Genomic DNA, 12,755 nt, shown 5'->3' on the forward strand with positions numbered 1-12,755 from the left:
ATACTGTAAAGCCTAATTAATAATAAAGGATTATTTTCATTATCATACATATAAAAATGATTCATAATTAGTATATTCAATATCACTATTCAATATTCAATATCAATATGAGTAGATGTAGTTACAGTGTCTGACAATAGTTTAATCTTCATAGTGAATCAAACCCATCTAGCAATGTTTTTTGTTGTTCGTCTTTTATGTTTCTTTTCCCCAGCTGTATTAAGATATAATTGACATATGACATCATGTAAATTTAAGGTGTAGGATGTGTTTATTTAATACATTTATAAATTGCAAAATGATTATCACATCACCATGGTATTAACCACCACCTCCATCTCATCACATAGTTACCATTTCTTTTTTTTTAATAAGATTTTTATGTATTTATTCATGAGAGACGGAGAGAGAGAGAGAGAGAGAGAGAGAGAGAGAGAGAGAGGCAGAGACACAGGCAGAGGGAGAAGCTGGCTCCATGCAGGAAGCCTGATGTGGGACTCGATCCCAGGTCTCCAGGATCATGCCCTGGGCCGAAGGCGGCACTAACCCGCTGAGCCACCCGGGCTGCCCCATTTCTTATTTTTTTAAAATTATTTATTAATTCATGAGAGACACAAAGAGAGAGGCAGAGACATAGGCAGAGGGAAAAGTAGGGTCCCTGTGAGGAGCCTGATGCAGGACTCAATCCCAGGAACCCAGGTCATGACCTGAGCCAAAGGCATATGCTCAACCGCTGAGCAACCCAGGTGTCCCACCATTTCTTTTTTGTGGTGAAAACATTTAAGGTGGGATCCCTGGGTGGCGTAGGGGTTTGGCGCGTGCCTTTGGCCCAGGGCGCGATCCTCGAGACCTGGGATCGAATCCCACGTCGGGCTTCCGGTGCATGGAGCCTGCTTCTCCCTCTGCCTGTGTCTCTGCCTCTCCCTCTCTCTCTCTCTCTCTCTCTGTGACTATCATAAATAAATAAAAATTAAAAAAAAAAGAAAACATTTAAGGTCTACTGTCTAGGCAACATTCAAATATATAATACAGTATCATTAGCTTGAATCCCTATGCTATACCTTAGATCCCCCAACTGTTAATCTTATAACTAGAAGTTTGTATCCTTTGACCAGTATCTCTCCATTTCCCTTGCCTCTCTAGCCCTGGTAACCAACACTCTTCTCTGTTTCTATTTGTCTTAAAAAATTTTTTTTTTGCATATAAGTGATATCATAACAGCATTTGCCTTTCTCTGTCTGACTTATTTCACTTAGCATAGTACCCTCTAGATCCATTCAGGTTGTTGTAAATGGCAGGATTTCCTTCTTTTTTATGGCTGAATAATACTCCATTGTGTGTGTGTGTGTGTGTGTGTGTGTGTGTGTGTGTGTGTGTGTTTTCCTTGTTCATCCATTGATGGACACTTAGGCTGCTTCTATGTCTTGGCTATCATAAGTAATGCTGCAATAAACATAGTGTTGCAAAATCTTTTTGAGTTAGTGCTTTCATTTCCTTAGGATAAATATCCAGAAGTGCAATTGGTAGATCATATGCTAGTTCTCTTTTTAATTTTTTGAGGAGCCTCCATGCTGTGTTCCATACTTGCTGCACCAATTTACATTCCCAACAGTGGACAAGGGTTCCCTTTTCTCCACATCCTTGCCAACACTTGCTCTTTCTCATCTTTTTTTTTTTTTTTAAAGAGAGATGCTAGATAGAATTAAAATCACAACTCTTTTTTTTAAAGATTTTATTTATTTATTCATGAGACACACAGAGAAAGAGAGGGGGCAGGTCAGAGACACAGGCTAAGGGAGAAGCAGGCTCCATGCAGGGAGCCTGACGTGGGACTCCATCCTGGGTCTCCAGGATCATGTCCTGGGCCCAACGCAGACGCTAAACTGCTGAGCCACCCAGGGATCCCCTTTCTCATCATCCCCTGATGATAAGTGACACGGAGCATCTTTTCATGTGTCCATTTGCCATCTGGATGTCTTCTTTGGAAAAATGTCTATTCAGATCCTCTGCCTGTACTTAGATTGGATTGTTCATTTTCCCCTTTGAATTTGTGAGTTCTTAATGTTTTAAATGTTAACCCATCACCAAATAAATGATTTGCAAGTATTTTCTCCCATTCCATAGGTTGCCTTTCCATGTTGTCGTGATCTCCATTGCTATGCCAGAGCTTTCTAATTTGATGTTGTTCCCCTTGTTTTTGTTTATTTCTGTTGTCTGTGCTTTTAGTGTCATATTCAGGAAATCACTGCTGACCAATGTCAAGGAGCTTTTCCCTGGTGTTTTCTTATGAGGGTTTTATGGTGTTGGGCCCTAAATATAAGTCTTTAATCCACTGCAAGTTCATTTTTGTGAGGGGTGTATGTCCAGCAATACTTTTTCATCCAACAGTTTTACCTAACATATGGGTAAAGGAAACACACCTATAAATATTTTTTTAATGTTTCACTGATTATCTCTTCAAATCTATCCCTTCTGCCTTTTTAAAAAGATTTTATTTATTTATTCATGAGACAGAGAGAGGCAGAGACATAGGCAGAAGGAGAAGCGGGCTCCCTGTGAGGAGCCTGAAGTGAGACTTCATCCACTTGATCCTAGGACCCCAGGACCATGACTTGAGCCAAAGGCAGATGCTTACCCCACTGAGCCACCCAAGTGCCCAACTTGGAGATTTTGATGCCAAAATAGCATGCATTTCCAGGTGCTATGATTTGTTCCTGAATAGTAATGTCCTGACATGGTTCTATTTCCGGGTGGTGATTAATTTAATTGCCTGTTCTGTGGCATTTCTTCCTCTATATCTCACTGCTTGTAAAACAGCAGATAGTCAAAGGGTTCTGAAATTTTTCTTCGATTAAAAGTTTTCACTGTTTTCCTTATATGCTACTTCCCTGACAAGTTCCAATGAATTCCAAACATTTCTAGGGTTGCTGGTAATTATTTGGGGAAAAAATGAAAACTTGAAATCTATCTTACTCCTTATACCAAAAGAAATTCCATTGGGATAGAAGCTTTGAATGCTAAATGCAAAACAAAACAAAAAGACGCAGACAAACTTAAAGAAAAAAAACACATTGGAAGTATCAAATTAAAACAAAGGCAGATATTTGAATAACTGACAAATTGGACATCATGAAAGAAAAAAAACATTGCCAAATTAGGCCTCCTAAAAATATAATTGTGATGCTTCTGAGCATTTTGCTATTCTTATACCAACATAATTTTTTTTAACAAAAATGAGATCAGTGAATGCTTACTGCTTTGCAACTTATTTTTATTCACTTGGCAGTAAAAATAATGGCATCTTTCCAAATTAGTGCCGTTGTTTTAATAGATGTAGAAGTATGTCATTGTATTGAAATTGAGAATGTATTCTCTTTCGTATTCTCTTTTGTTAATCTCTTAACTAACTAGGTTATAGGAGAAGCAAAGAATAAGCCTACTCCAATATTTATAATACCTAGAGAATCTTACCAAAGGGTTTTCAAAGCACCTAATCCAATGGTTTTGTGACATCCTCTGCCCCAGTGTGTGGCTGGAGACAAGGGATTCTGGGGAAAAAATGCTGAGTCACAGAACATATATTTTTTTCACCACCCCCAGGTGGATATGAATTTTAATATATTTTTTAAAGATCTTATTTATTTATGCATGAGAGACATAGAGAGGCAGAGACAGAGGGAGAAGCAGGCTCCATGCAGGGAGCCCCAAATGGGACTTGATCCCGGGTCTCCAGGATCCCACCCTGGGCTGAAGGCGGCGCTAAACCGCTGAACCACCGGGGCTGCCCTGAATTTTAATATTAAAAAAATGGTAATTAAGATTCTGAAGACAATAAAGTTACAGATATTGGAAAAGTACATAGTTTTGCTTTCCAGAGTGCTGATAAAAGTGTACTATTTTAGTTATTAACTTTAAAAAATAAACAATATATCCATACATGTCAGGTGTTGCCAACAAAAAGGAAAGGGGAAAATGAGCTAATGTTATGATCTAAATATTGTATCTTCCAAGGAGTTTTCAAAATGTGTACAAAATCAAATGAATACCTCATTGTTTTCTTTGGTTCTCAGAATTTTTCCCTTACACCAGCTGTGGCCTATTTCCTTCCAGAAAATTCCCTGGACAGGAGTTAGCACATAGCCCAGTAGAGGGCTCCGTGTTTTGAGCCACCATCAGGCATATATTTAAGACACTGCAGACACCAGTTAGGAAATCAGGAATGAGGGCGTCTAACCTCCCACACTCCACCCACAAGGCTATCAGTTTCCAGTTACAGCTGTTTAGCTAACAACAGATGGCTTCTGTGCTTCCTTTTAATCAAGGAGGCAGAAGAAATGGTTTCTAAGAATAACTAGCAGCTTGGGAAAATATCCCCATTATGTGAATTACCATGCAAGTATTTTATATTGCAGCTTTTATTCCCCTAAGAGTCCTAGTCTCATTTTCAAATGTATTCAAAAGATACATAGACACAATATGAATGCTTAGGAGAAATACATTAAAAAAGAAGACATCATAATGGTATATGATGGTTATTACTAACGAGATCGTGGCTGATTTTGCCACATTCTTTTATTTTCCTGATTTTAAAGTTAGCACATTTGTTTTGAATATTTCATTTTCAAAAAGAGAAGACACAGAGGAATGAAAAAGGAAGAGACAGGGGCTCCTGGGTGGCTTGGTAGGTTAAGTGTCTGCCTTCAGCTCAGGTCATGATCCCAGAGTCCTGGGATCAAGTCGAGTCCTGCATTGGGCTCCCTGCTCAGCGGAGAGTCTACTTCTCCCTCTACCCCTCCCCCTGCTTGTGATCTCTCTCTCTCTCTTATGCTCTCTCTCAAATAAATAACTATAAAAAAAAGAGAGAGAGAGAGAGCAAGAGGGATCCCTGGGTGGCTCGGCGTTTCAGGGCCTGCCTTCAGCCCAGGGTGTGATCCTGGAGACCGGGGATCGAGTCCCACATCAGGTTCCCTGCATAGAGCCTGCTTCTTCCTCTGCCTGTGTCTCTGCCTCTCTCTCTCTCTCTCTCTCTCTCTCTCTCTCTCTATCATGAATAAATAATAAATAAAATCTTTTTTAAAAAAGAGCAAGAGACAGGAAGTAAACATCTACTTATCAAAAAGATTCAAGGGGTGCCTAGCTGGCTCAGTCAGACCCTTAATCTCAGGGTCATGAGTTCAAGCTCCACATTGGGTGTGGAGTCTACTTCAAAAATAATACTAGTTAAATTAAAAATTTTTTAAAAGATTCAAAATATTTGGACCAACTATTTAAAATTTATTTTATTTATTTGAGAGAGAATGGACACAAATGAGGGTAGGGGCAGAGGGAGAGGGAGAGGGAGAGAGAGAATTTCAAGCAGACTCCCTACTGAGCAGGGAGCCCAACTCGGGGCTCCATCCCAGAAGTCTGGGATCATGACCTGAGCCCAAACCAAGAGTTGGATGTTTAACCAGCTGAGCCACCCGGGCACCCCTAATTGGTCATTTTTATCCTTTCAGCAAAAAAGTGGAAGAGGGGCACCTAGGTGGCTCAGTGGTTTAGCGTCTGCCTTTGGCCTAAGGTGTGATCCTGGGGTCCTGGGATTGAGTCCCTCATTGGGCTCCCCTTGGGAAGCCTGCTTCTCCCTCTGCCTGTGTCTCTGCCTCTCTCTCTGTGTTTTTCATGAATAAATAAATAAAATCTCTAAAAAAAAAAAACTGGAAGAATCTACTTACGTGAAGAAGGCATGGATTACTTCCAGAAAGAAATTTTATTTTAATTTCAAGGATGGGGAAAAAAACTGTCTGATGACTCTCTGTCATTCAGGTATATTTTGAATTAAAAGATCATTTACTTATTTTCCCCCATAATATTTAGAGATTCCTTTTACGTACTGGGCACTTTTCATTCCATTAATTCTGTCCCCATCCCCACCCCCCACCCCCAAAAGATTTGCCTGCCTAATCTAGATCATGAGCCCTACTTATCAGGAAGCTAGCCCTGTTACTATTTTCATTCCCTCTGGTAGATCTTCTATCTCTTCAACCCCAGCTGTCACTTGGCTAAGGCCCCTTCATTCCTTAGTTCTTAAACTGTTCCTCGGGGAGACCTTCTCATGTCCCCATCACAGCTGCCTCTGCCCTTTGGCATCCATTCCCTGGATGGGCGCCTTCATCAAACTCCTTGCAGACACCAGGTCTTCTGCTTACCTGTGGGCACCAAGAAGGGAGGCAGGGAAACCCTGAGGCCAAATCTGCTGACATGGAAGGTCTCATGTGTGCATAAGCGAACTATACTTAGAGAATAAGTAGATTTTTTAAATTTATTTTATTTATTTATGATAGGCACACAGTGAGAGAGAGAGAGAGAGAGAGAGAGAGAGAGAGAGAGAGAGAGAGGCAGAGACACAGGCAGAGGGAGAAGCAGGCTCCATGCACCGGGAGCCCGACGTGGGATTCGATTCCGGGTCTCCAGGATCGCGCCCTGTGCCAAAGGCAGGCGCTAAACCGCTGCGCCACCCAGGGATCCCCAGAGAATAAGTAGATTTGTAAGCATTCTCTAGTTCCAAGATAGGGTATGTATTCTCTTTCCCACCATATTTTATGTTAAAAATTTTAAAGATTTTATTTATTGATTTGAGAGAGAGACAGAGGGAGAGAGAGAAAGAGAGAGAGAGCATGAGTCGGGGAAGGGGCAGAGGGAGAGGGAGAGATCAACACCGGGCTTGATCCCAGGACCCCGAGATCATGATCCAAGCCGAAGTCAGATGCTTCACTGACTGACCTACTCAGTCGGGTACCCCTGTTGTACACTTTTAAGTGTTTATTTTGAAATGATTTCAAATTTAGCAGGAAACTTGCAAGAATAGTACATAGACACTTTGATGACCAATAGGATGTTTTATAGACACAAGCTCCTCCCTCCCACTTAGTAGTCATTGATTGTTCTTGCATATTTATTTTTATAAAGATTTTTTTAAAGATTTTATTCATTTATTCATGAGAGACAGAGAGAGAGAGAGAGAGGCAGAGACATAGGCAGAGGGAGAATCAGGCTCCCTGTGGGGAGCTGGATGTAGGACTTGATCCCAGGACCCCAGTATCACAGCCTGAGCCTAAGACAGATTCTCAACCACTGAGCCACCCAGGTGCTCCTGCCTTATAACTTTTAAATACCCACATGGCCTGTGTTTGCATTTTTGCTTTAGGACCTGCTAGGAGGTCTAGATTGTACAGATGTTTTTCTTGAAGAACAACAAGTTTGGAAGACTTGTTCTACCAGATGTCAGAGTGTATATAAATTAGAGCAGTCTGGTAATGGTGCAGGAATAGACAAACAAATAGACAAAACCAAATGGAAAGCATGGCAACATGCCCAGCATAGAAAACTGATCTATGATCAAGGTGTTACTACAGAGCCTTGGGGGAAGGCAGGCCTTTTCAATCAATGGTTCTGGGCCAATTTGTATCTATAAGAAAATAAACCCTGAAATTAGTTCCCTATTTCACACTATCTACCAAACATCAACTCACAAGGCATTATAGATAGAAATAAGGGGGTGCTTGGGTGGCTCATTCAGTTAGGCTTCTGATTCTTGGTTTCGGCTCAGCTCATGATCTCGGGGTTGTGAGATCGAGCCCTGAGTTGGGCTCTATGCTGAGGGTGGAACCTGCTTGGGATTTTATCTCTCCCCTTCTCTCTCTGCCCCCACACCCTCTCCTCATGCTCTCTTTCTCTCTAAAACACGCCCCCCCACAAAAGATGGTAACTAGGGAAGGTGATGGATATGTCAAATAGCTTGGTTATAGTAATCATTTCATAAGGTATAATGTATGTCAAATCATTACCCTGTACATTTTAGACATATATAATTTTTAAGGTCAATTATACCTCAGAAAAGCTAGGAAAATAATCCCCAACAGACCTATGGTGGCTACTCTGATGTGGCACCTAGGATGTCCCTTCAAGAAAGAACTTGGAGCCCCAGCTGCTGGGATCATGGGGAGCTCAGCCCTTAGCCATCAGCCCCTGTAAGGGTGGTCATGGCTACAGAGAGCCACCTTGCACAAGGCTGTGCTCTCCCTAGGGCAATCCACACCCAGTCACTGCCTAAATGAGGAGGTAGTAAGGGGCTGGCTATCTTCAGCCCAGCTCTGGAAATCTCTGATGGGCCGCTCTCCTCCATCTAGAACTTTCCTGTGTGATCAGCCAAGACAGTTAAAGGGACTGCACATAACAGCTCAACTTGTCCTTCATTCAGTCTGGCCTTTCCCCATTGCTTCCACGTGCACTGATGCCAAGAACATTCCTGAATAAATGGTCCACACACTAAACTCCGCCACTGGGCCCGCTTCATAGAAAACCCAACTTGCAAGATCATCTTTCTACCTTGTGACCTACGCTGTCAGATTTTAAAGGAAATGCCAAATGTTGTGACTACTTGATGAGATGGGTGAGTCTTTGGCTTCAAGATACATGGTTTCAACAAACTTCTGTATAAAATATAGTTAATACTGCGTATCGCGATTGTACCTCAAACTTCAAAGCTTCAGCCTACTGTGAAATGTGTGCATTTTGAATGAAGATATAAATGGGGGAAAAAATCCTCTAACACAGCTTAGATTTCTGTTAGTTTGTACAAATACAAAAGCCCACAGACTCTTGGATTAAACATGAAAATTTGCCTGCTGGGAAGCCTGGGTGGCTCAGGGGTTGAGCATCTGCCTTCAGCTCAGGTTGTGACCCCAGGGTCCTGGGATCAAGTCCCGTATTGGTCTCCCTGCTCCTTGGGGAGCCTGCTTCTCCCTCTGACTATGTCTCTGCCTCTCTCTGTGTGTCTCTCATAAATAAATAAATAAATAAATAAATAAAGTCTTAAAAAAAGAAAATTTGCCTGCTAATTGTGAAGAACATTGGTGCTCTAGAAACATGAGGTTTTTATCCGAATTAAAATCTCATATCAAGGGGCGCCTGGCTGGGCTCAGTCGGTGAACCTGCGACCCTTGATCTTGGGGTCATGAGTTGGAACCTCACATTAAGTGTAGAGATTACTGACAAATAAAATGTTTAAGAAAAAAACACTCACGTTGACGATAAAAGTGGTTGTCACCATCTTATACCTTTTGTTGTTTCTTATTCTTTGGTGTGACATACGATGTAAAATTAATCTGAATAGAAACATTTAATACCAGAATAAAATATTTGCATCTTCCTGAAATAGAGTTTATGGTGCAATAGAAATGAAGCATAAATGACATATATTTCATGCAATACAAATATGTTTCTAAAAATCTAAATTTTTAATTCAAGTCTGTTGAAATCTTTCTTTTCTTTTTTTTTTTTTTTCTGTTGAAATCTTTCAATAGCGCCACTAGAGGGCCTGCGCCCTGGCAAACACTTGGTACGGGAAAGGGGGTAAGGTTTAGCAGTTGCTGGTTTTAATAGCCTTAAAAGCTTTAAAATAGAAAATAACTGGTGTGAAGAAAGCCAGAAAGAGAGAGACACAGAAAGGCAGACAATGACAATAAAGCATTAGGTGATGCTGGGTTACAGGAAGGGTCTTAAATGTCCTAGAGCCTAACAGGGCTGATATTGCTCTTCAGAATTAGGAAGTGCCATTTCCCATGGGAACTCAAACGTCTTTATTTTTTTTAAAGAGTTTATCTATTTATTTATTTGAGAAAGAGAGAGAGAGAGAGAGAGAGAGAGAGAGAGAGACAACACCAGCAGGGGGAGGGGCAGAGGGAGAGGAAGAAGCAGACCATCCGCTGAGCAGGGAGCCCAATGTGGGGCTCGACCCCAGGACCCTGGGATCATGACCTGAGCTGAAGGCAGATGCTTAACCAACTGAGCCACCCGGGTGCCCCAGACTTCCTTATTTTTAATTTTTAATTTTTTTTCTTAGAATATGAATGATCTTTATTTTTCTCTTGTACTTTATTATACTTTCTGAATTTGTCTACTGGTACTTTTTAGAAACGTTTTTATTTTTAAAAAATTTTAATTTCAATTCCAATGTTGTTAACATACAGTGTTATATTAGTTTCAAGTGTGCAATATAGTGATTCAACTCTTCCATACAACACTCTGGGCTCCTCACAGCAAGTGCCCTCCTTAATCCCCATCACCTGTTTCACCCATCCCCCCACCACCTCCCCTCTGGTGACCATCTGTTTGTTCTCTATAGTTGAGAGTCTGTTTCTTGGTTTCTCTCTCTTTTTTCTCTTTGTTCATTTGTTTGTTTCTTGAATTCCACATATGAGTGAAATCATATGGTGTTTGTCTTTCTCTGAGTGGCTTATTTCGCTTAGCATTACACTCTCTAGCTCTCTCCATGTCGTTGTAAATGGCAAGATTTCATTCTCTTTTATGGTTGAATAAGATTCCATTTTACATATATACCACATCTTCTTTATTCATTCATCAATTGATAGACACTTGGGATGCTTCCAGAACTTGGCTAGTGTAAAAAATGCTGCTACAAACATCAAGGTGCATGGATCCCTTTGAATTAGTGTTTTTGAATTCTATGGGGCAATATCAGTAGTGTGATTGCTGGGTTGTAGGGTAGTTATTTTTTTAACTTTTTGAGGAATCTCCTTAATGTTTTTCACAGTGGCCACACCAATTTGCATTCCCACCAACCGTGCACGAGTGGGAAGCTCAAACTTTTTATTTTTAAGCTCAAACTTTTAAAGAGAAAGTTTTGAGGGACACCTGAGTGGCTCAGTGGTTGAGCGTCTGCCTCAGGCTCAGGTCATGATCCTGGGGTCCTGGGATCCCGTTCCACCTCGGGCTCCCTGTGAGGAGACTGCTTCTCCCTCTGCCTATGTCTCTGACTCTCTCTCTCTCTCTCTTTATGTCTCCCATGAATAAATAAATAAAATCTTTTTAAAAAGAGAGAAAAAATTTTGAGAGAAACTCATCCTTCTGAGGCATTCTCAATAGCTTTGGCACCATTTGTCTTTAGCATCAATTAAAATTCTAATATTACAATACAAATTATATTATGTTAGGAGCAATACTGGGAATAAAAGGGTGGACACATGTTTCAAGACCTAAGCTGGGCCCTACTGGGAAAGGCAGGCCTAGGTCCCCTCATCCTGTTCCTGGCAAGTTTGGCTTCCTCATCCTTGGGACTAGGGAGGGAAGAAGAGGGGTCTGCTTTTCTTATTTATCTTTGCCAGCCTCTGCCTGGAATGATCCCAGGCTTGGATACCCCACTACATTAGTGCCACACAAGATACCTCTTTTCCTACCATATTGGAAAAGGGGCCCATGAGATAGAAAGATATTTAGACTAGAAAAATTGGCATCATCAATAAAACTGTAAAGATTTTCAAATGAGTGTGCATTTGTGAGTACCAAGAACTTGTTACTTTTTTAGTGACTCTTCCCGAAAGAGTCACTTATTTATCCATGAGAGATACAGAGAGAGAGGTAGAGACATAGGAAGAGGGAGTTGCAGGCTCCCTGCAGGGAGTCTGATGCAGGCCTTGATCCCAGGACCCCAGGATCATGCTGCACCAAAGGCAAGATGCTCAACCACTGAGCTACCCAGGTGCCCTTCCTAGAGCTATTTGTATTTCAAAATAGCTGATGGACAGAAATGCTGTGTGAAAGCATACTGTATACCTAGACTCTTTCTTTCTTTCTTTCTTTCTTTCTTCTCTTTCTTTCTTTTAAGATTTTATGTTTAAGTAAACTCTACACCCAATGTGGGGCTGAAATTTACAACCGTGAGATCAAGAGTTACACCCTCTACTGACTGAGCCAGCCAGGTGCCCCTAGACTATTTCTATATCAAGCCTTTAACTGTGAACTCAGAATTAAACCCAGGGATGACAGACAAGTCTTCTCAAGAGGAAAGATGTTCTGTGTAGAGAAACTTCTGCCAGTGTGTGTGGCGGGAAAACCCAGTTTGGGGGAAACAGCAGCTTTTAAAGAGAACTTGGCCAGAGTTAAAATCATTATTTTGGAAAAAGCACCCAAGATCTTGGTTTTGGGGATTGTGTGGAGTCATTAGGAAAAGGAGTAAACACTTCTGTTTCCAACTAAGATGAAGTAACAGGGAATAAATATAACCTCCTATCTGAAAGAACCAAAAAAAACCAAGACAATATAAATAAAACAATGGTTTTTAAGATATTGGACATCACATGCAATGAAGGACAGTGATCCCTGAGAAACGGGAAATAAACAAAGTCAGCCCTGGGATAGCCCCAGCTTGCTGTCTTGAGAGTTTCCAGACCCAGCGGAGGGCCAGGGAACAAGATGGAGCCCAGTGGACTCCCTGAGCTGAGGAGGCCCCCTGGTTGTGACAGTATACTATAGTTTTGCAAGATGTTACTGTTGGGGAAAATTTGGAAAAGCGTATGCAGATCTCTCTATATTATTTCTTACAACTGCATGTGAATCTACCATTATTATCGCAAAATGAAAACCTTTTAAAAACTTAACTTTAAAAGTAGTAGAGGGGTGCCTGGGTGGCTCAGTCAGTTGAGCATCTGTCTTGGGCTCAGGTAATGATCCCAGGGTCCTGGGATAGAGCCTCACCAATGGGGAGCATGCTTCTCTCTCTTCCTTTGGTGCTTCCCCTGCCTGTGTGTGCGCACCTGCTCTCTCTCTCAAATAAATATTTTTTTTTAAGTAGGAGAACTAAAGTTGCTTTTAGAAATACAAAAGCTGAAAGAATGCATCACCAGCAGATCTTCAGTACAAGAAATGTTAAAGGATGTTGTTCAGGCAGAAGGCAAATGATAGGATCCTAGGGTCCT

Source organism: Vulpes lagopus, chromosome X (genome assembly GCF_018345385.1).
Source record: "Vulpes lagopus strain Blue_001 chromosome X, ASM1834538v1, whole genome shotgun sequence".
NCBI lineage: Eukaryota > Metazoa > Chordata > Mammalia > Carnivora > Canidae > Vulpes > Vulpes lagopus.